Source organism: Pinus tabuliformis, chromosome 4_1 (genome assembly GCF_031772625.1).
Source record: "Pinus tabuliformis cultivar Carrire ecotype Pingquan chromosome 4_1, CPIR1, whole genome shotgun sequence".
NCBI lineage: Eukaryota > Viridiplantae > Streptophyta > Pinopsida > Pinales > Pinaceae > Pinus > Pinus tabuliformis.
The window spans coordinates 995,988,348-996,009,873 of NC_142303.1; the positions used below are offsets into that span (position 1 = coordinate 995,988,348).

General features: G+C 33.5%; 1 long non-coding RNA gene across 1 annotated transcript; it reads right to left on the minus strand.

The window, feature by feature from the left end:
* Positions 1 to 4,572: 4,572 nt before the first annotated feature.
* Positions 4,573 to 5,918, minus strand: LOC149179489 (uncharacterized). The gene is made up of 3 exons (XR_016258929.1): positions 5,683 to 5,918; positions 5,137 to 5,370; positions 4,573 to 5,033 (listed from the first exon to the last, which is right to left on the minus strand). It is a non-coding gene; the product is annotated as an uncharacterized LOC149179489 (long non-coding RNA).
* Between the last annotated feature and the right edge of the window lie 15,608 nt (positions 5,919 to 21,526).

Below are 21,526 nucleotides of genomic sequence, written 5' to 3' on the forward strand. Positions count from 1 at the left end.
TAAGAATTAAAAGAAAATTTCATGCCTGCAAATCAATCAGCTTAGGAAAAAATTTGTAACATAGGAGAATTAACCGTGATTGTCACGTGCGTGAGAATTAACCGCGATTGTAATTAAAACTCCCATGCCTGGAAAACTCTGAGATAAGATTAAAAAATCATAACATCTAAGAATTAAATAGTTGTGATTTGTTATATGTTACTGTCAGCTTCTGGAGGTTTTATCAAGACAAAGAAAGATGACGAAGAAAGATGCCAGCGGTCTCTATTAGTCTTGTAATTGAAAAAACTGTATATAATCGAGGAGAATCTCTCGATAAAAAGAACGTGTATGATTTTTTTTGCAGAATGTTAGTCAGATCTTGGTGACCTTCAAGTATAAAGTTAAATTGGATTCTGCTTTCTAGAGAAGACCACATGAACATGGCCAAAGTGAAGCCTGTAACTGAAGGCCATTTGTTATCTGGATGCAGCTTCTGTAAATAAATTGGATCTACATATATTCCGATCTTGACAGAGTTCGTAAAACTATAAGTACTGGTTGGTTGATTAAGTTTTGTGGATGTGGTCTGAGGGTTAGGTGGGGAAATTTGGTCGTATAAATTTTATATTCTAATTTCAGGTCAGATTATTTATGCCTCCTAGTTGATTTAGGCACAATTTTTTCAATTGAAAAGAAAACAAAAACACTGATTTACTGATGGCCTGCTGCTATCGTGTAGCACGTATGTGAAAAATCAAAAAATCATGACACCTCTTGTCTTGCATGTGAAATTTCATGAAACCTCTGGTCTTCTCTTGTCTTCCTGTTCTCCATGTCAGAAATCATCACACCTCAAAGGGCTGAAATTAAATTCCTGCAACTGGAAATACTTAACATTCAAATACTGCGTTCAAACTCAACATTCAAGTACTACATTCAAGGTATTGAACATGATACTTAATGAAGGGAAGGAAGAAACTCACAGAGTGAGATGTGATGATCCTTTATTTTCCTTTTTGTTGTTCTGTTGAGGGAGATCACCCCAGCACACCATCTTTTTGATACACTTCTCAGTATACTGGTACCCTGGTGACCTTTTCATTCCACTTTGATATACTTCTTTTTTTCCCATGGAGTGCGTTCTTTCGCTGTAAGAAAACGCGCAGGATTCATACAAGTTCTGAGGACAGGCCCATTTGGTCTATAGTCGAGTTTTCCTGTCATGTGAAAAAGACCAGTCTGAGATATGATTAGATAAAGTCAGATGGAGAAGGCAACATTTTTTATCATGACCCATTCAAATCGTTACTAAAAGAGTTTCAGACTTAGCTTATTCACTCACATTAACAGTTAACAGCAAAAATATGAAAGAAGCTAAATTAAGAAATCCATTATAAGCCCCCAGAATCTAAAGAACTGCAAATGTGCAGGGCGGTAACCATGGGTGCCCCATTAGAAGAATAATAAAAAAAAAAAACTAATGATATATTTTGGTACAGGAGGTTTCATACACAGAGAGATGACACTCCCCTATACATCTACTTCTTGATGTCAAATATTATATAAAGCAATAGGTGTTAGGAGATGAAAAAACTAGTTATTGACTAGAAAAACACCAACGCTCAAATCCAAAAGTTAATACTTCAACCCATCCTTTGTGAAATCAAATATTATTGTCTATGAGTTAGGATTAGTCTTATTTCTCTCATCTTTACAAGGAATTAAATACTCGTGCTAATGAAATTTCGAAGGAAGCTCTCTCCCTACAGTCTGTAACATTTATCATCCATGAATTTTGTGGGGACTCTCTGGTACATGATATATCTTTCTCTCTATAAGTTTTAAGATGTAGCCTTGCATCTCATCAAGATGTTTATTACATCTTTACAAATCGTGCTCACTATGTAGATCCCGCTAGTGCTATTTAATCTAGTAAGTCTTTTAAGTAATTCTGTAGGTTAGGAAAGACATAAAACAAACTTCTCAATAAAAAAGGTTATTAAAGTACAACATTTTGTCTCGTTTTTAGCTAATCCTATGGATCAATAGCAGAACCCTACGAGGGGAGCAATATCTATATTTCTATCTAATAAAATATAAAGAATTTTGATTCGGGAAAAAATGAAATTGACATAGAAATAGAAATAGAAAATGATATTGAATAGAAATAGAAATTGACATGTACATTGAAATCAAGAATTTTGTTTATGTATATTGAATAGAAATTAAAATTGACATGTACACTCGAATCAATATGTTATAAATTGAATAGAAATTGACATGTATATGGAATTAATGCATTCAAAATTGACATGTACACTGAAACCAACACATCTAGAAATTAGCATGTATATCGAAATCAACTTATTGATTTATGTGTATATAGATTCATTTCAATGTAAATTTATTTATCATTCAACATTGTTAATTTATTTCTGTTCAACTTATTTTTCATGTAATTCTTAAAATATATTTTTGAATAATACTCTCTATGTTCTCAACAAATAGAAGAAATTAAGTCAATTTTAAATGATCATATTCATCTTTGACATAAACATATTTTTATTATTTACAGATAGTGTCAATATATTAAAAACTGAATAAGGTAGCTTGACAATTATCCTTCTCTAGTAGATTGAGAGGGATTTAATATCTTAATTATTTCATTTAATTATTATTTATGGTCTTCATCACTAAATATTGTTGCTTTGTTATTATTTGGATTCATAGTGATGTAAATTTCAAAGGATCATGTTCATGTCAAACATACACATATACATAATGAAGATCATCTAAAAATTTCATGTTGCTACTCATGACTAGAACGAGTGTAGATTCATTTTAACTCTGTTGAGAGGGATCAAATCCCTCGAGGTGCAAACCTTTCTTCAAGTTTTTCGCTCTAAAAGGAGGTTTGCACCTCAAGGGATTTGATCCCTTTTAGCATATGATAAATCGAGAGTTAAGATAGTCTCGAGGATGTGGTCCAATAGTTATATGGAGAGGTTTGGTCCTCATATGTCTTCCTGTCCAATCCCGAGAAGAACTATGTATGCTCAAGAGCTACTCTAGCCATGGTTTTTTTAGTTGAAAAATAAGTGTCAGATTTAAGATATATATTTAAAATAAAAATTAAATTAAATTTTTCTTTAAAAAAAACATACTTTTGATATTCATAGGAAATAGATATCTTAGTCCTTAAAATATCTTGAAACTTAACTAAATTTTATTTGAATAGGATCAAAAAAATTAAAAGGATAAAACAAACTATACATTACAATTAGACACCTCTAAGATGGAAATTAAACCAACATCTAATAGAAGAGTTTTCTTGGATAACATATCTGCCATGACATTATTTTCCCTATATGTAGGAAGAACTTGCACATTGTCAAATTGATTACTTACCTCGTTGATTTTCCTTTGCGAGGATTCTCAATGAAGGACCCTTAAGTCAGCTCTTCAATTGAACCAACCCACAAGAAATTTTTGAATCCCCATAAAGTGTGAAATTTTGAATCCCAATACAGTGTGAATACTTTTGCCTACCTCCAAAACTCCAAAAGGGAATCCTCATGGCACACCAAGTAGCAAGGAATTGAGTAGTAAAATTTGTGCCTTGGCCAATACCTATTTTGCATTTAATCATTGGATTTTAGGAGAAGAAAATGACTATACCCACACCACATAAATCTCTTTAACTGAATCCATAAAAAATCCCCATATTAAACTAGTCTATAGCTCCACATCTTTGATAACCATAATCTTCTTCTCAACATTTTTACTTGCTAGAGATAAAAAAATCTTGTTTTATATTCAATAACATCAAAGAAAACCATACAATAACTTCAAAGAAAACCATAAAACCTTCAAATACACAACAATTTTGCCCCAACCATTTATAATAACTTACATAATGAGATAATTCCCTCTTAAACACCTTTCTCTGAATCATTCATGTTTTGTTTTATATTAACCATAAATAATTTAAAAAATAAATTGAAATGTGCTTCCTTTAGTTTGATTGAATGGACCACATGTAATTGCCAAAATTTTAATTGTATTTCAATAAAATATTTTAAATATTTTTTTTTTTATCACTAGTTTTAATCAAAATATGATAAAATTATTTAAATAGTAAATATAAATTATTAAATTAATATAAAGTGAGTGCCTAATATTTTTATGACTATATTTATTTATATATTCAAAAATATATTTTTAATTAAAATCTCATCAAAATTTATTTCAGCAAATTTTAACAATCTAATAAAAATTTACTTAAAGAACCACTTATTTTAGAGTACTGTGTGGTTTTTCATATTAATTCGAAAAAAATTACCGAGAAAATTTCATGCCTGCAAATCAATAAGTTTAGGAAAAAATTTGTAACATATGAGAATTAACCGTGAGTGTCACGTGCGTGAGAATTAACAGCGATTGTAATTAAAACACCCATGCCTGGAAAACTCTGAGATAAGATTAAAAAATCATAACATCTGAAATTAATGGTGACTGTAAATAGTTGTGACAAAAAATGATGCCAGCGGTCTCTATTAGTCTTGTAGTTGGAAAAACTCTATATAATCGAGGAGAATCTCTCCATGAAAAATAAACGTCTATAATTTTTTTGCAGAATGTTATTCAGATCTTCGTGACCTTCAAGTATAAAGTTCAATTGGATTCTGCTTTCTAGAAAAGACCACATGAACAAGGTCAAAGTGAAGCCTGTAACTGAAGGCCATATGTTATCTGGATCCAGCTTCTGTAAATAAAGTGGATCTACATATATTCCGATCTTGACAGAGTTTGTAAAACTATAGGTAATGGTTTGTTGACCAAGTTTTGTATGCCTCCTAGTTGATTTACCGATGGCCTGCTGTAGTCTAGCATGTATGTGAAAAATCATGACCCCTCTTGTCTTCCTGTGTCTCCAGCATGCAGGTGAAATGTCATGAAACCTCTGCTCTTCTTTTCTCTTGTCTTCCTGTTCTCCAGCATGTAGGTGAGAAATCATCACACCTCAAAGGGTTGAAATTAAATTCCTGCAACTGGAAATACTTAACATTCAAATACTGCATTCAAACTCAACATTCAAGTACTACATTCAAGGTATTGAACATGATACTTAACGAAGGGAAGGAAGAAACTCACAGAGTGAGATGTGATGATCCTTTATTTGCCTTTTTGCTGTTCTGTTGAGGGAGATCACCCAGCACGCCATCTTTTTGATACACTTCTCAGTATACTGGTACCCTGGCGCCCTTTTCATCCTGCTTTGATATACTTTTCTTTTTTCCCATGGAGTGCGTTCTTTCGCTGTAAGAAAACGCACAGGATTCATACAAGTTCTGAGGACAGGCCCATTTGGTCTATAGTCGAGTTTTCCTGTCATGTGAAAAAGACCAGACTGAGATATGATTAGATAAAGTCAGACGGGGAAGGCAATATTTTTTTATCATGACCCATTCAAATCATTACTAAAAGAGTTTCAGACTTAGCTTATTCACCCACATAACAGTTGACAGCAAAAATATGAAAGAAGCTAAACTAAGAAATCCATTATAAGCCCACAGACACTCAATTCTATGTGAATCTAAAGAACTGCAATTGTGCAGGGCTGTAACCGTGGGTGCCCCATTAGTAGAATAAATAAATAAAGAAAGCTAATGATATATGCAGGTACAGGAGGTTTCATACGCAGAGAGATGACACTCCCCTATACATCTACTTATTGATGTCAGATATTATATAAAGCCATTTTCAGAAAAAAAAGAAAAAAACTAATGATACATAAAAGGCTTCATACATATACAAGGCCATAGCCAGAAAGAACATGAGGTTTCATCCACAAAGAGGTGACACTAGCCTCATACATTTGCTTATGGATCCGAGATATTACATATGGCCAGTGTCACCTCTTCTGCGGAAGAAACACAGCATGCCCTTTACTTTTTCGTGAAAATGGACATCACTCTTTTCATATTTATAACTAAAAAAAATTGTAGATGTTAAAGTAGTTTCAGTGTGAAACTCGGTTGTCTGAATTCATTAGTCTTCTGAATATCTCCACGGAAAATCAATTCGTGGAAATCTTTACAAGTAGCAACCAATTCGTGGAAGATATTTACAAGTAAAGTCAATGCGTGAAGGCCCGGACTGACCGAAAATGATACACATGAGAATAGTGTCTGTCATTTCAAAAATCAAATGCGTCATAATTTGGCAGGAAGAGTCAATGGTCGGAGCGTCTGCTTCACTTTCCAGTGTCATCACGGTCGGAGCGTCTGCTTCACTTTCCAGTGTCATCATGGTCGGAGCGTCTGCTTCACTTTCAAAAATCAAATGCGTTGAATTGACGTTAGTTAATTTCTGCACAATGAAAGGGTTCCAGGGGTTTTTCAGGGTGCTGAATCCAAATATGCAGTTAAAAAACCATTTTAATTGCAAGAAATTAAGATTTGACCTCAATTTCTTCGCCGAATTACGTCACCAAAATCTTCAAAAAATCGCATTATAGACAACTCCTTGGCAGGAAGAGTCAATGGTCGGAGCGTCCGATAATTTAGCGGTTGTGAAAAACCATGGAGGTCTGCTTCACTTTCCATAATGGTAGGTTTTTTGCCCTTTTTCCATCAACGTTGTTCTGGCTCTGGCTTTTAGGGACAAAGTAATTTTTCCCACTTCTAAAATTAGTATTAGTATTCGTTTTTTGAGTGGATGTGATAATTGTTGATTTCAGAATCTAATGTGAAAAGGGTACAAGTATCCAATTGAATAAGTGCTGTTATACTATTTTTTAATTAATTTATTATTTTTAGCATTTTTAAAGTATAAATCTTAAAATATAAGAAAAGTCAAATATAACTTTTTCAAAATAATTTACTGTGTTTGAATTATTGGTAATATCTTGGAATTGGAAAGTAATTGACAAATATTTAAATAATAATTTACCGTGTTTGCATTATTGGCATCTTGGATTTGGAAAGTTAATTTACTGTGTTTGAATTATTGGTAATATCTTGGAACTGGAAAGTAATTGACAAATATTTAAATAATAATTTACCGTGTTTGCATTATTGGCATCTTGGATTTGGAAAGTGATTGAGGAATATTTAAATAAAATGAAGGAGATAAATTTATTATTTTTCAGTAATTATAATTTTTTTAAATTGTATTTATATTTATTAAAAAATACTGTAATTTATTGGTGTCATTTATTTTATAATAAAAATCAAATTTAAAATGATTAAAAAAAATAACAAAAATCTAAATCTAAAAAGATTAAAAATAAATAATAATCAAAAAAATTCAATACCATCCTCTTAAGGAAACATCAATGTATAATAGAGGAAGAAAAGAGTATTCCTCGTAATTGTGTATGTTTCCAAATTGTTCATATACCAACATTTAGAAAGGCTCATGTATTTAATGGATAATTATCATCTAGAGAAGTCCATGTATCTAATTAATAATTATCATCACATAATAACAGAAAAACACATTAACTATTCACTGCGCTTAGTTGTAAATAAAAAAAAGAGAATAGAAACAATGAGTTGACCGGACAATACCTAAAATTGCTATTGCCTTTGAATCTAAGTGCAATCTAGTTTTGAATAAATTTGAAAAGGGAATTTATAAGATAAAAAACAAAATTCAAACATTTTGAAATTTATTGTATTATGAAGTGATATTTTTTTTTTTGGGGGGGTGGGGGTTATTTTGCCTTTGAATCTAATTCTGATCTAAATTTGAATAGATTTGAAAGGTCATTGACATTCAAAGAATAAGTTAAAAAGAAAATTTAACATTTTGAAATTTATTGTATTATGAAGTGATATTTTTTTGGTGGTTTAAAAGAGAAGGGAAATCAATATAATTAATTTTTTAAATCTGAAATCATTTTGAATAGAAAGAATTATAGATATCTAATATTAATATTATATAATCTTGTTATAAGAAGGAATTTGAGAGGTTGAATTTCTTTCTTAATAATAATTTATTCAATTTAAAATTGTAATCCTGTCAAGTAGTTTACTCTTATTTTTCTGATGAGAAATGAAAAAGACTAAAAACGTATAATGTTATGGTGATGGCTGCAAATGGTTCCTCTATTTTGCTAGGGAAACCTGAAACAATTACTTTAATTAATTAAATTTAAATTATAAACATGCACCAATTAACAAATTGGATAAATTTAAGCTTTCTAGCTAGTTGTCAATAGGGGTTTTCTTGATTAATTTCGATGCATGATTGTTATTCTCTCCATCCAAATTTAATTTTGGCAAGTGACATGATGAGCTGTTCAATCTTTTTATTGAGTTTGAATAATCCCTTGAAAGCTTAAAAATATATATTCCTCATATAAAATACAAATATAATTTTTTATAAAACAATGCTTAGAATGTGATTTTTTTTATTGTATATTTTATAATTTTTTAAAATACTTCAAATAGCCACGTTAGAGAAATTGTGAGTAATTTTTTTTTTCATATTATTATGAACTTATTCTTTTCCTTAGGGTTTGGAAAGTGATCTTTTTTCATTGGAAATTATTAAAAATGGTTTATTAATTTTGGAGGTGCTCAAAAAATATAAATATGAAAATTGAATATGATAATCAATTTTCTAGCTAGTCTAGTACTTTTCTGCAATTGCTAGATATTTTTTTCAATAATTGTTTAGCCATATCTATCAAGAATAAATGTTAGACACTATTATTTTTCATCATTTTTGGATTTTATTTTTTCGGAAATGGTTTCAAAGTGAGTATTCTTTTGAAAGTGGTTTTTCTATTTGTTATTTAGAAAAGTGATCAATATCTATCATTTGAATAAATATCAAGTATCATTTTTCTAGTGAGTTTAGTGCTTTCTCACAATTTTCTAATAGTTTAGTATTTTTAATGTGTAATGTAAATTTAGTGATTATTGAAAGTGGTTCGTTTATTTTGTTAGTTGAGAAATGACTAATTCTCAAATTAGATAAACTTCAAGCTTATATTTTCTTACTAGGGTATTAGTTACTTAAAGTGGTTATTATATTAGGTAATGACTTCAAATATTGTTGTTTAGACTGAATAGTGCTTGGAAGCTCAAAAGATGTACCATTTTTATATGAAATATAAAGATATTTTTCTCATGGAGGAAAAAAAAACAAAAAGTTCCTCACTTAATCTATTACTTTCCCGCATTGTCAAAACATTCTTTTTCGATAATGGTTGGAATGTGGTCTTTATTTTTATTATAGGTTTCAAGATTTTTGAAAGTGGTTCAAATGATCAAATTGGACAAATGTTATTCATTAGATTTTTGTTTTCCTTTCACAACATTCTTTTTCACAAATGGTTGGAATATGATCTTTATTTTTATTATAGGTTTCATGATTCTTGGAAGTGGTTGAAATGACCAAATTGGACAAATGTTGTCCATTAGCTTCTTTTTTTTCCATTATATCGATTGGAAGTTGGTTTTGAAGTTGGTTTTGGTTTTCACAGTACATTTGGTAATTGTTAAAAGTGGCTTTTAAATTTTATTGGTTGAAAAACGTGATTAATTCTCAAATTGGATAAATATGGTGATCGTTTATCTAGCTAGTGTGTTTTGTTTTCACAATTATTAGTTATCTTTTCAATGATGGATCAAAAAATATTTTTCTCTTTAGTATAAATATATTGAGATTTGAAAGTAGTTATTCTATTTTATTGTCAATTACACTGTTATTTTAAGTCAATTTATATGTATAAATCTATAAGCTTGTGAGATATAGACATTGTATGTGCACTATCATATTATACTCTAATAGAAAAATACTTCGAACTAAAAGTTAAATTCATAATCAAATGAAAATAAATAAATTATCTAACATTACATTAGTACATCATCCACTTGGATTGGAATTTACATGAAATTTATATCTGTAGTTTATTATAATCTCATGATATTTAGAGTATTCATGCAAAAATTTATTCACTTGGATGAATAACAATGTAAGTGGATGCTTTCCTATAGCTAAGAATCAACCTGCATAAATGAAACACCACAATTCTTAAATTCAGAGAAAACTAATTCAATTTTGGTAATGATCATGTGCTTTAACAATATCATGCTATTAAAAGCTTGTTATCACCAAGTTATCTTTGACAAGAATAAGCCTATTTCTTTTCATGAATCGTTGCTCATCTAGTTAACAAACTTAAATAAAAACAAATAGATTTTTATAAAGAAATTAAATGAAGGCATATGAAATAAAAGTTTACCATGCTCTATTTGAAGTAAGCTCAATTATTCAAAGAATAATGTAGCAACTTACTCTATAACATTGCAAGCTAAATCAAAGCATATTTTTAATATAATAAAGAATGAAAAACTACTTAAATAGAAATATCAAGAAGTTTTATTCTATTTCATCATAATTTGGATATATGCTCCAAAATTCCTCCCTTTGAAATGTAGAACAAACTTTTATTTATACATAAAGTTGCTTTGAAAATAGGATAAACAATAATTAGTTTCAATCCACTAATCTCTCTTGTGGTTAAAACCATTTACTAATAAGTAGAAGGTAAAAATAAACTAATAAATAATTACAAGATCTTTATTGATAATTCAAGACTAATCAAATTAATCATGTATATGGTGGAAGACTCTTTCCACGTCAAATATAATTGATAATGATCCAAATCCATGTTAAACCTTGAATGATTAAAGATGAAATTCGAATTTGATGCTAAATGATGAAAATATGCATTGTTGGAATCTCCAAATATATCCATAATCATCACCAAACTCATCAAACTTTCAAAGATAAGTAAAAATATGTTATTTTACTAAGATTTAATCATAAACTTACTTAAAATACTAATATAAATACATTGGGAAATATGGAGCCTAATAACATACATAAACATTAGAATAGTCTTAATACAATGTTAGAAATAAGTGGAAAATTGGTAATGTGATTCTTTGTAAAATGTATTTCCATAAAAAATAGAAAAAATTGTATAACGATAATAGATATATAATGCCACTTAATATTTACTTGTTTTATAATGACCTTTAAGACATTTTCAAAAGATAAACATTAGAAATCCAATGTATGTTATATCCTATAATTTACTTCTCCTATGTTATATATATATAATATACAATTGTTCATATTGTGGAAAATATTTGATATCACATTGTGCGCTATGGTTTACAAAAGGTTATGTTGCAATTTGATTTGCTACAGGAACATATAATTCATCGATGACAAAGAAAATCAAATCCAAATTGGATGGGACAAACATTTTTATTGACGATGATGTGTTAGGTATCTATCCCAAGTGGAATTACTAAAAAATATCTCTGTTAACACATGCTAAAAAAATAGCAGAAAATTACAAGTATAAAATCTAGAAATTCGAGAACTAGTGAGCTAGTTAATCTTTCAAATGCCTAACCTAATCAAGTGAAAATACAATGGGGTAAAATTTGTTATTAACTGGATTTTTTTTTTATCTAATGCAAGTGTAATCAGCTTGATTGAATCTCCTTATCATGTTCTAAAAACTAGCAAAAATTTACTACTATTTGCCACAAGGGACTTCCAGAAATGTAGATTTGGGAATAAGCAAACTAATCCAAGTATCTCAATGATTAATATGACCTTCCAAAGTCATTCCAAGGATAAAATCATGCTTGCTATCCTATAAAAGAACTTGCTTCAACGATTTAACCCAATCCTAGAACAAGAAATCATCAATACTAAATGCATAAATAGAAAAAAACAAGAACAAGAAATGCATGTGAATAAGATGTGAAAAGAATAAAAGTAAATGATACAAAAGGGATCTGAGCCTCCTAGTATGGCTAATCCGCTGGAAAATTAGAGTCCTATGTAGGAGACTAAGATTTAGAAGTTGACCATGGCACCAATCTTCATTATTTCCATCAATACAATTACATCCCTATAAGAAATGAAAGTGGAGCTGCAAAAATAAGAGTTCTCTCCACAACAAGAATAAGAAAAATCAACCCCTACAGGAAAGTTAGAATTGGTAATTATACAAAATGATTAGGAAGCTTTCTACAAGAAAGTAGAAAGCTTCCCCTCCAAAATCCCTCAAATAGTGGATCTAGCTCCCAACACTAGGAATCTGCATTAAATGACAAGGAGACATTCCTATATTTTTTTAATCATAGGAGCTCCAGAATTTGTGCAATAATTCCATAATATATTGTTGATTTATTGTCCAATATTGGTCCTCCTCCTGCAAATCTTCATAATCTGCCCAATATTCTAGCAATATTATTTAAAAGTAAACAATATTAGACACAAATATGTAATTATCCATAAACCTTCCTAATGAACATATTAAAGAATAAAAATATGTCATCAAATGCAAAAAAACAGGTTTAATGTGCTGAAGGATGGTTATATGGGCCTTTATTTATGTCTAATTTGGAGGCCCATCAGTAACTAGGTTGTATCTGGTTGTAAATGATACAATGGTATAACAAGTTTCTTCACTAGTCGGTCTCTTTTGCAACAAGTTATACAATTTTCTTTTATACTTAGGGTTGCTTCATTCGGGTTTGTGCTTCCATCTTAACTCTTACCTTAATTATCTTCCTTATAATTGCATATATAATTCATGGCAGATTCCCTACTTTTCCTTCAAGTTATTATTATTAAATTTTCTAAGCAATTTCAATCGAAAACCATAGAGTTTCAAAGGAAACATTACCAACAGTGCTCTCAATGTTTTTGATGCCTCACAAAACCGCCACAGAGGTATATATTCCCACCTTCAAACTCCTAATGGTACTTAACAACTATGTTTTCATTTCTTCTTCCACAATCCATGTTCTAAGGAAAATCAATTATAATTGAGCAAGGTTCGAAGTTATGACTTCTCCCAGTTCTTCTAGACAGGTGAGACCCCCCCCCCCCCCCAATTTTACTGCCCCTCATTAGTACCAACCAATAAGATCACTAATAAGTTTATGTTGTAGGTGTCTGCTGATTTGACCCTTTCCTTCTCTGGGGTGTTTTTCGAACAAGGATTCATTTAGCAAGGGTTTTTTGGGAGCTTAGTCATCATTCGAGGTGCTTACCAATTTCTTACTGCTAATTCTAGGTTATGTCAAAGGAAATTTGTGCATGCTTGCACTTTCAGTTACAGCTAGGAAAGTATCACCATTAGCTAACATTTTAACTCAATTATATATATTTGTGTGTGTGTGTATGTCTCTCTCTCTCTCTCTCTCTCTCTCTCTCTCTCTCTATATATATATATATATATATAGTTATGACCATGTGGTCTCGTAGGGCTCTTCTTCTAATACAATGTACTTTATTAGTAAAGTTTCCAATGCAAACATTCCAAATTGATAATTTGAGAACATATATGTGTGTGTGTGTGTGTGTGTAATCTTTACTGTTACGACCACGTGGTCTCGTAGGGATCTTTTTCTGATATCAATGTAGTTTACTAGTAAATTTTCTAATGCCAACATTACCAACTAAGAAATTGGCCGGTCCTTGAACCAGGGTTTTTAAGTTTCCATGAGGTTGTACTATTTCAAGCTTTGTATATGAATAGTAAGCTAGAATTTACTTCCAACCATGTGACCTTGGTTTTCTTGGAACCAAGGGTTTGGTAAATTATTTTGTATATATGATGTTGTTGTCGCTGCTACAATGCCCTCCAAAAATTTGACTACATTCAAATTTTGGAGCCTAATTTATTTTTATGGCAAGTGTCACCTTGATCATCAAGTTTCCTTTCATGTATTCTATTGTAGCGGCTACAACCATCCTCCAAAATCTTTTCTTAGCCTGTTTTGGAGCCTCCCTAACAACCCTACACAACAATTTTTCTTGCTTCATCAAGTACTCAAGCTTCAGTGTTTTCCTCTCATAAAGGCAGCATGTCGATCGTAGTTGATCCATTCCCCTGATAGGCTGCTCACCTAGACTTGGTCCAGCTGCAGGCTGAGAAGCTTCCCCTCGAAAAATTACGTATTTTTGGAGGGCAATCAACCTTCCCTCCAATAATTGCGTAATCCTGTCTAACAGCCTGCTAGGCTCTAGGATTGCACAATCCTGCAAGCCAACCCTCCAAGCAAGATTTACGCAATGTTTCCCAACAGCAAGATATTCAACCCAGGATTTGTGCAAATCTGGGCAGTAGTCAGCTACTCTACCCAGAAATTGCACAAATCTCTTGGGCAGCTAGCCCAACTCCCACCTATAAATGCACATTTTTCTCCAGTAGTCTCTTGCATGTGCAGTTGAGTTTACTGGTTCCCTCCAGGTCTAACCAAAATAGACTTGCATGCATGGGTTGCTTCTCCAAAGGTAGCATGCAAAGGTATCCCTTGTTTCAAGGATCTATGTTTAGTAGTTGGAGGTTACATGCAAGGAGGAATTTCGAAACCTCCCACCAAGTGTCGCTTCCCCTAGATTCATGGCATGCGCGTCACAACCTCAATGTTATAAAAACTCATCAACCGGACACTGTAGATCTCATTCCTCACATCAACCTTGCATCTCTAACATCCCAAATGATATCTAGGAGCATTCAACACATTCAGCTCAGTTGTTTTGCGGTAAGCCCGCTTCTCATGCCTTATGCTAGATTTCTGTCGCTTTTTGTGTTTTCGGTTGTGAGAGTACTCTTTGCTTGATTTCATTGAACGCTTGTTGTCATTTACATATATACTAGATTGTCCTAGATCTATTTTAGTTTTCGTTGCTAACTCACTAATGTCGCATGCATGAAACTGTTTTGCACCAAAGTTCACCCAACCGATGAACTGCCTCAACACATGCATGTTGATATGCTGCTAAATATTTTATTCATGTTTTGCATGCACTGTTAATAAATTTTTCTATCACTTTGTGTCGCCATGAATTCATGGACTTACATGCTTTCATTTTCCCATTGGCGAGTCAGGCCAACCTTCTGCCGAGCTCTCGCTTCACCAAGGCTTCATTGCGCAATCTGGGAAAGGAACACTCACCTTACTCTCCAGATTTACATATTCCTTCCCAAAACTAACCTCCAGGGCTATTTTGCACATTTCTAGAGGACAGTGGGTGCTTGACCCAAGAAATTACGCATATCTTTCCCTAGGCCAGCAGTCCTTCCCAGTAGTCAGCAGCTAGACTCGACTATGCATTGCATAGTTTTAGTAGTCAGTTAGTCTCCCAGCAGCCAAGACTATGCCTTTTGTAGTCTTAGTAGTTGGTCTCCCAAACTCCTGGCCGAAATTGCGCAACCTCCATGATCATCCAACCATGTATGTTGCAAAGCAGTTCTCATGTTCATTTTGGTTTTCGACTGATAGATTTCTTGCCATTAGCATTTCCATGTCTCCAGGTATCACATGTGTTCATGTTCCTCTTAGCAGTATAGGTACAATGGTTTCTAGGAGAGCAGAGAGGAAGACATCATTCAGAGCACACTTGGGGATGCAGTCAATCAAGTCTCTATGGACTTGCCTACACACAAAGGCATCAAGTTGTTCATAGACAAGGACATAAATATATGACAGCAACAACATCAAAGCGAGAAAATTCATGAATCAAATCTAAAGACAACATGCCAAATGCAATGAATTCAGGAGAAGGGTCATTTACAACATAGAGTCAAAACAAGGTTGGAAGCTCAAGCAGGTCCATTGATGATGAAAGCAGCTTTGGAGACTCTAGCAGTGAAGTGACGGCATGACATGAATAACATGGAAAGGTAGAAGATGGAACAAGGAAGGAGTTGCATGTGCCAAAGTAGCAACTCAAGGGAGAACATGAAGCTGCATAGAAAAACGAATGAGTTGTAGTAGGATCAGGAACAGGAGTGGGCGTGACATGCACTCATAGATGAAACTGATTCTGTACAAGTTAAAGATCCATCCCAGTAGCTAGTGCAAAGAAGTCATGGTGGGTAGTGTTGTTGATCACATGCAAGAGATTCAGCAGCATATATGTCATTGTGCGCACACATGCAACCCAACCCATTTAGCACACTCACTAAGATGAAGATAAGAAGCAAGTCTAACTAAAGCTAAACATGTACTTTGGCAAGTTGATGCGCATGACCAGCACCACACACTTGAATATCTATACGGACACTATGCGTCAATGTTTTTCGATCAGTCACACCCAAGAATACCATGCACATGTTAGTGGATGAGTTGGATGAAGGTGCCAAACCAATGCACTAGTTGCAATGGAGGGAAGAGTTTGCTTCAGCAATATGTCACCATGAGGTGCATGCACACCATCACGTACGACCAAGCTTGCTATCAGCTCACCACTTTCACCATCACAAGCATGTCAAAGAGTTGGTCTCATGTAGCAGACCAATTTTCAGTGATGTCTTGCATGGCTTGCTCAAGCCACGTTGTCTCACATGAGTACATGTGCATTGTAAGGTTGGGTCATGTCAAGTGTAATTCAAGTTTCAAGAGTTTGATGTAATAGTCATAAAGTAGGTGAAGAGTCATGAGGGTAGTTGAACTGTCACAAAGGGGAATGTCAAGGGTCACCTCACCCTTCGCTATAAATAGTCTCTCATATCTCATTGTATAGGCTTTTCGTCAGCCAAGATTCAAGTAAGACTACCTTGAGGAAGGCTTGGATAGTATTACAACGCGCCTTGGATTCTCAATTGCACTGAGCTAGTACATCTCTTTGGAGGAGAAGGCGGATGTGTTTGTAGCATTCCACTATTAGGGCTAGCAGGTTTACATGGTGTATTGTATGATTGTGACTTACACTTATTTAATAATAAGAGCTAACACATTTTCATGCATATGTTGTTATTATAATTGGATTGTTCCGATTGCTTTAATGATATATGTTGTTTAACTTATGTACTTTTATATGAACTGATTTGTATGAAATTATATGAATCTTGTTGTTAATGTGTTGCATATGGTGTTAATGTTGTCACCGTCCGTGTCGACTGCTCTGTCGGACATCAGACAGACCTTTCTCATGAACCTTGCTATATCAACCATCAAACTCATCTCGAACTGATCTGTGAGTGTTGTTTGTGTTATCTTACCTTGTTGTTGTGACTGTCGCATCTGAGTGGACTGCTCTGTCAGAAGCGGTGATTATCCTTTGTGTGGTGTGTTCCTAGCTGAGTTGGGACTGATCCATTTCAACCTGGAACTCACATTCACCTTCCTCTCCCTCCAAAGTGTTGGAACTTCTCGTACACATTCCTTGACTCTCTACATTAGTGACACCCTTGCTATTTACAGAGTTATCTTACTTGCCTCTGTATGACATCGTGGTGAAGGCATTACCTTACGAGCCACTATTGGGACTCCTACGCCAAACGGTCTGAGGTCTAATTGTGACTTCTTACTGGGGATATCCCCTTCACATGTTGGCAGGTCCAGCACCACCAACATATTCCTATGTGTTTTAAGTGTTCTCAAGTGTTTTCTCCTTGAGTAGAACATCTTTGGTGTATTTCATGGTCATAACATCTTTGTTGATGTAAAATGACACTTTTTCTCATAGTTGCACACACTCCACCCATTGTACTTGGGGAATGCATGTAAAGTGGTGTTTTGATGTATAAATACCATTTTTCAAGCTTCTATAACTTTTCTTCATGATTTGTTATGTGTTTCACATGGTTTTATGTCTCAAACTCATCATAATCACCTCTTTTCTTATCTTCTACACTTAGACAAATTTTAGTTTCAAAGCAAACCCATTAAGGCCAAGAGTGTATGGGCACACTCTGAAGCCTTAATTGGGAATCCTTCATTGTTCTGAAGTGCGTCATAAACTCTAAAAGAGTGCAGAGTGCACAACCTAAGTCCATCTTCCTTCCATTTCCTCAACTACACCCTTCAAGAGACCGATTCTTCATTTGAGCACACTACTTCAACTCGAAGACATTTTCCCTCCTTGAGTGTATGAGCACACTTTGAAGGCCTTAGTCTCCAACTTTAAGCCTTTCGTATTGTGCCATGTGCCATCCTAGACCCTTCGAGCACATGAGCGCACTTCCAAGGCATGAATTATCAGCCTTCAAACTTGCGCCATGTGCCCTCCTAGGCCTCTTAATCACATCTTAAAGGCATGAAACCTTCCTCATTTAGCCTTTAGGAATTCTCCCTGTTCCCTCTCTCTTTCCCTTGGGCACACAATTCACTTGGGAATCCTGAATCCTTACATTTTTCCTTCAGAATTGATCCATGCACCCTACCTTGATTGTCTCTTTCTCTTTAGCACATGAGCACATGCTGAAGCCCTAAATCCTTCCCTCTTCAACCCTTTATCCCTTTGCAGTGCACCAATGTTCCCAAAATATCTCCTTGTCCATTTTAAGTGCACTAAAAAGGAATGAACAAAGAATATGCATAAAACATGTTAGAATAGGATATTTCTAGGTTGATTGTTTCTTGTCATGAGTGATTGCAGCCACAGGTATCTCACAAACAATATTGCAAGCACACATGAGGAATATCAACTAGAGAATACAAACAAAGGAAGCATTAAAAAAATTTAACACCATGAAGGCTTGATGATCGAAGCACCCTAAATAATCCAAGATCAAAGACCCTTTGGAGGGTGAAGGCATCAATGATTAGAAATTGTATGAATAATGAAGACAAGAGTGGCAACCGTATCACCACTAAAGAAATTCCATGTCATTAATCACTATTATTCCTAGTCACTAATGACAGTGACATGTCACACCTTCATCATATGATGATGTGGAAGTTATTATGTAATGTTGTAATCACTGTAAAGACAAATAAGTGGATGTCCAAGAGTCATGTATGGAAAAAAGAGTCATGGAAGTCCAAAAGACATGTAATATCAAAAGTCGTATGTAATTCCAAAAGTTATTAGGAAGTCCAAAGGTTGTAGAAGTACAAAGGTAATTAGGAGTTGGAAAGTTAAGACTCATGAGGATGTGAAAGGTCATGCCTCAAGTTATAAAAGGATCCTCATTTCTCATTTAATGGACCTCTAACCTTGGCTTCTCCCACAATTCATTCGAGAGACATAGTTAGTTCTTTTGGGGAGAAATTTGTGGTTTTAAGACTCCACTCTTGTAGCTAGTGATATCCATTGTATTTATGTATCTTGGAAATTTTACTTAATATTCAAGCCTTTTCAAGCTATCACAATTTCACACACGGATTGTGAATGGTTATGGTTCATGTTTTCTTTAACCTATATTGGATTAATTGAACTATTTTGGTGACTTCAATGATTAACTTATTGGAAATGTGTTGTAATGTTTATAATGATATTCACATCTATGTGAACTATTTCACTTTATGTATGCCTAACCTTTCTCTTTTTGTGTGTGTCTCCATTAGGTAGTACTATTAATTCTCTCTTAGAGGCTCACTTTATTTCCCCTTTGTACTTAAAGAACCTAGATACATCTACAATTGGACAGTCACAAGGGACACTCTCTTTCTCATTCAAAAGCACATGTGCACTTCTCTCTCGTGCTAATAGTTAAAGTCAAGGCATATATTAAAGCAAACTACATTTAGGTTGTATCCTAGATGTGACTCCTACAATAGATGGTGTGAGGTCTATTTGGGACCTTAAATCGAGGAGATCCCTTGTATGTTTGTGGTATCCATTGTTTTCAAAATTTTGTCTATAGATAGAGGGTAGCCTATTTTTCATAGTGGATAACTCCACACACCATAGCCATTCATCTTCTAGGCAAGGTAAACACATCCCGAGCACTACTCTAGCCCCTATGCTTGAAGTAGGAGGGTCTTCTTAGGCTAGACTAGAGTTGACATACAAAGTTACCTATGAAAACATCTCAGAAGTTCAACCTATAACTCGTCATTTTACAAAGGTCATTGAATGAATTCCTAGAGCACAAAATCTCCCACATTTTCTGAAGAAGAAAGAAATAACATATACTAGTATATTAGTTTCTACAGTGGACTATTTAGTTTTTGCACTCTTTAAGAGTTAGCAGAATTTACAGAAAACATAGTGCATCAAGATCAAATTCCACCCATTAACGAAGGGTATCAGGAGGAAATTTTTATTTGTGGTGACATTTTTGATGGTTTATACGGTGAAGGAGAAGACTCCTAAGATTATGGAAAAGGAAGAGGAGAATAGAGATGAAGATATGGCTGACCAGGATTTATATTTGATGGTCCAAGGGCCTCTTTCTCTTCTAGAAAATCTTCATAAGATGCCTAGACATCTAGAAAAGTTGTTATCAAAGCTCAATCGAGACAAGAAGATAAAGGAAAAATATCACATTGAACACTTCTACATGCATCTACGGATGTTAGAGCTAAGGTGCAATTTTGTTTCTTGCAAACTTTTTTCTTATACATTAGAAGGTAGAGCAGTAACATGGTACCATACTTTTGCTATCAATTCAGTCCATAGTTGGAGGAAGTTTACAAAGTTATTCGTAGAGAAATTCATTGATAAAAATATTCCTGCCATGTTATTGAAAGAGCTCAGAAATAGTAAAATGGGAGGAAAAGAGAAAGTGAAATACTTTAATCAAAGATTCAAGTGTTTATTGAATAAGTTTTCCTGAGCACATAAACACATGATTCAATTACTTGCGTTTATTATATAGTTGCCTTGCCAACTAACATTTCCCAATTTCTTAAAATAGATGAAAAAGGAACACAAGCGTTAAACTTTGTAGAAGAGATTGTCATCGAGAAGGACTTGTGTGATATCAGAGTCATTACTGACTATGATGAATCAAAAGACTCCAAATAAATTGGTAGAAAGTCTCAACATTCTTCTAGTAAGGACAAAGAAAAGGAATCATCAGATAACGAAAGCTTGACTAGGATAGTGAAAATGCTTACCAGTGAAATTTTTGAGCTAAAGAAGAGGTCAAGAGAGACTTATACTAATAACATGTGTCCCATGTCCTTCCCTTTTTGAAAAAATAATAATAATAGCAACAATCAGCCCACAAAGTCTACCCAAATCTTGGATGTTTTGATGAATATATAATGTATTGGCATGGATAATTATTGTTCTTTGCACTAGGGATATCACTTAGAAAACACATGCCCATAGTGGAACCACAACATGAACGCTCTAGCTACACACATTGTTAATTCCGTATTAACATATTAGTAGGTGGAATAGATAGAAGAAACTAACAAACCTGTAATGGCTAAAGAAATAAAAGGTATTAGACATGAAGTGGATGCATTTGTCTTTATCTATAGCGCTGATAAGAAGAATCTTGAAGAACCTCCACAAAGTGAAGCCCCTCCTCTAAAGAAAAATGGTTGATACAATTTAAGGAGTAAAGTGCCCATTTCTAATAAGGAGGTGATGAGAAAAAAACTGAGCGAGAAATTGTTAAGGAGGATATCACCAACCGGAAATCTTTCTCAGAATTCACATAATAAGTCTAGAGATACAACTACTTCCAACAATTCTTCCTTCAACAATAAAAGTAAGTTTACCACTCCATAAGTGTAAAATAAATCTACTCCTCTAGACACTTCAACAAACCCTACTAAAGGTGAAAGAATTGATTATAACA